The sequence below is a fragment of the Epinephelus lanceolatus genome, chromosome 5 (genome assembly GCF_041903045.1).
Source record: "Epinephelus lanceolatus isolate andai-2023 chromosome 5, ASM4190304v1, whole genome shotgun sequence".
Taxonomy (NCBI): domain Eukaryota; kingdom Metazoa; phylum Chordata; class Actinopteri; order Perciformes; family Serranidae; genus Epinephelus; species Epinephelus lanceolatus.
In genome coordinates this window covers 32,521,912-32,525,563 of record NC_135738.1, presented here as the reverse complement: position 1 = coordinate 32,525,563, position 3,652 = coordinate 32,521,912, and the positions used below count along the sequence as shown (strand labels likewise).

The 3,652-nt window shown below is 42.6% G+C and overlaps 1 pseudogene; it reads left to right on the top strand.

Moving 5' to 3' along the window:
* Window positions 1-335: 335 nt before the first annotated feature.
* On the top strand, window positions 336-508 carry LOC117254513 (U1 spliceosomal RNA; annotated as a pseudogene).
* Window positions 509-3,652: the final 3,144 nt, after the last annotated feature.

Genomic DNA, 3,652 nt, shown 5'->3' with positions numbered 1-3,652 from the left:
AACCTAACTCTGTCCATTTGTTGTTGAAGGTGTTGTACCAACGTGGTACATTTATTTTGAAAGGGACTGCATGCAAACTGTACATCTCCTGTGAAAATGGATGTGTATTTTGAAAAGACACAATGGATGATAAAGGGTGAAGTTGACACTATGACATTTATTCATTTTATTCCACACCTTTTAAAAGCTTTGTGGAGTGGGCTTATTTTTTAAATTATGCATCTACATAAATCAATTAAACCTTTAAGTAGGCTACTTGTTCTCTCCTTGAGTATGGTAATTTTTCGCTACTTTAGGTCCTCTACTCCACTACTTACAATACTTACGATACTCCAATACTTACCTGGCAGGGGAGATACCATGATCAAGAAGGTGGTTCACCCAGGGCGAGGCTCGCTCATTGCACTCCGATTGAGCTGACCTCTGCGAATTCCCCAAATGTGGGAATCTCGACTGTCTCGACTGCATAATTTCTGGTAGTGGGGGACTGCGTTCACGCTCTCCCCTGATATTTCTTTTTTTTTGGAGGCGGTAGTAGCTCAGTCCATAGGGACTTGGGTTGGGAACCAGAGGGTCGCCTGTTCGAGTCCCCGTCCGGACCAAAATATGGAGCGTGGACTGGTGGCTGGAGAGGGGCCAGTTCACCTCCTGGGCACTGCCGAGGTGCCCTTGAGCAAGGCACTGAACCCCCCAACTGCTCGGGGCACCTCACCAAGGGCAGCCCCCTCACTCTGACATCTCTCCACTTTGTGCATGTATAGGTCCTGTTTGTGCATGTGTTTGTCTTTCGGACCTGTGTGTAATTGACAAGCAAGAGTGAAAACATTGAATTTCTCCTCAGGGGGATTAATAAAGTAAATAAAGTTAAACTTAAACTACATTTCAGGAGCAAAAATTGTACTTCTTACTGCACTACATGTACTTGACAGCATTAGTTAAGTTGCAGATGCAGTTAAAGGCGCTGTATGTAAGAATGTGGCCAAAACAGTTACTGCACTCAAATTCAAAATACTGCCGCGAGTCATGCTGGAGATTGATTTGTTTGCCCACGGGCGGCTGCCGTGGCAGGGCTGCGTCGCCGCGTCCCTGATCTTCCGTTTTCCAGCGGACCGTTCGAGCAAGTCCGGCTTCTCTGCTGCTAACGCTGCTGCCGGGATACAGCTGAAGAGAAGCCGGCTGCTCATGCTGGGACACTGCTAATGAGCTACATGAGCTACTGAGCTACAGCAGCACGGTAAGCAGCATCTGCTGTAGCTCAGTTGTAACTGTAACTGATGCTGAGACTCTACTGACTGTGTGACTGGTAGACGGCGGCGGGTGGCGCAACAGGCCAAAACACAAATTCAAAACATAAACATGATTTGCGGACCGTAAAATATTTTTTTAAATGCGAATATTCTGGCTGTACTATTGTTGTCGGTGAGATCAGTATGTTATATTAACATTATTCCTTAGTCTCTGCGACATATTAGGAGGATTTTACGACTATTTGCTTTAGATTTCTTACATATAGCTCCTTTAAATAATACTAGATATGTGTGGTCATATGCCTACAAAGTTGCGTGGTGATCGGTGAAACCCTTGAGATGTTATACACCTTTTTGTGATGAGCCATGCCCTCTGCAATATTCATCGCCTTATAGAAGTTCACTTTTAGTAAGTTTTCCAACTTTTGCCAAGAGGGAACTTTAGATATTGGTCCCTAGATTATGTTCAACGAGATTCGTGCAGATCGGTCAAACTTCCTAGGAAGAGATCGATTTTAAGTGTTTTTCAATAAATTCAAAATGGCGGAAAATCTATAAACAGGACGTTATGGGTTCTTGAGGCAAATTTGTTCCTCATGAGGAGAGGCATCTCTGTGCATCATTCATTCACATTCTCCCATGACCCTCTACCACTGTGCCAAATTTCACATGGATTGACCAAGTCAGTGAGGAGAAAAACATAGAACAGACACACAGAGTTTTCGTCATTATATAGTTAGATAAAGACTAAACTTTAAATATCCCATGGTGAAATTCACAAGCTACCCAGCAGAATGTAGTGTATAAATAGGTCTAGTAAAAAATTAACCCACTTTTGCTAGCTACAAAATTAAAATGAAGTTCACATTAATGCATTAATGATTATAATTTAATAACATATATTACCCTGAAATGGGACATTCTGCAAAAGTGCTATGGAAGTATATTTAAATGCTAATACTTTTGTGCTTTTGCTTTACTGCTAGTTGTTCATATTTAGCGTATTAACATACCACAGTGGTATCAATCTTCTCATCTAACTCTGGCAAGAATATGCATCTCCCCAAAATGTTGAGTTATTTCTTTAAATAGCCTCTATTCTAAAGTCTTCAGGTTGAGCCCATAAATATCTTTCACTTCTTTTCATTACATCTGCTTGTGTGTTACTTGCTCTGCAGCAGTTTGGCCACTGCAACATCTGCCAGGTGCCACCGGGTAAGAAGGAGGCAGGTGGCTCAGAGGGCCCGGTGGTGGTGAACGTAATGTTCGTCATGTCATCTCCATGTTGATGCATCGTTTCACAGGACGCAGCCGCCGTCTGCCGAGAGGAACAGTTAGGGCACTGCAGATGCTCTCTCATCTCCTCTAATGGTGAGGACCGCCTCACACACACACACACACACACACACACACACACAATCACACACACATCACGAACACACACGCACAGATTTCCCACTGCTTTCATGGCTGCTGCTCCAATTACTCTTGCTAAGTTGAACAAATCCATCAGAAGTAAGTGAAGGAGTGACAGTGGCTCATTTGTGATGACAGTCGTGTCTGTTTGGGCACCATCACAGGTTGATTTCACAGTGAAGTCAACAGGAGACAGTCAGTGATGCAGTCAATTTATTTAGGAAAACATTTGAGAGGACACCCTCAGCAACACAGTCTGAATACAAGATGAACAAATTGGGATGTTTTACAGCTAAATCCTCAAAATAAAACATCCCACAGTGCACACAGAAAACAAACAAGCTGTTTATTATTTAAAGAGATGGCAAATGTCGACTTAAACAACCAGACTTAAACTGTGGTTTTGCAATGAGTGAGCGTTTGTCACATTACTGACAATAATGATCAACTCTTATCTTACGGAGTGCTTCGGAGTGCTTTTTAATGTTCGCCATCAAGAGGAGGAGGAGAAGAGGAAGGAATCCAATTTCCATCTTCTGCATGAAGCTATTTCCAGGAGTTCTCAATCCTTTACTCCTCTAATTAATCTGAATTTATTAAAATGTAAAAATAGACATTGCCTGCATATGTGTGTGTCATGAACAGATTTGTTTAACCTCGTCTTATTGCCATGAGCGGCTACATGCTCCCATTGTAACATATTGGATTTGTTTCTGCTCTGCTGTCGTGAGGTATTTGCTTGCAGTGTGGTCACAGCCACCAGAGGTTTGTGCAGTAAAACAGAAAGTCTTTATCCTGCTGACCCAACACAGAAGTTAATGTGCCGGACTCTGCTGGACTATTGCTACACCAGAAACATAACTATTTGTATGTGTGTACGCACAGCCATTTTTGTTTACACTGTGTGAATATATGAAGGGTGTAAGACACTCGCAGCATCATTAGAGACACTAGGATGGCAGTTGTAATGAGTCAGGAATCACTCAGAG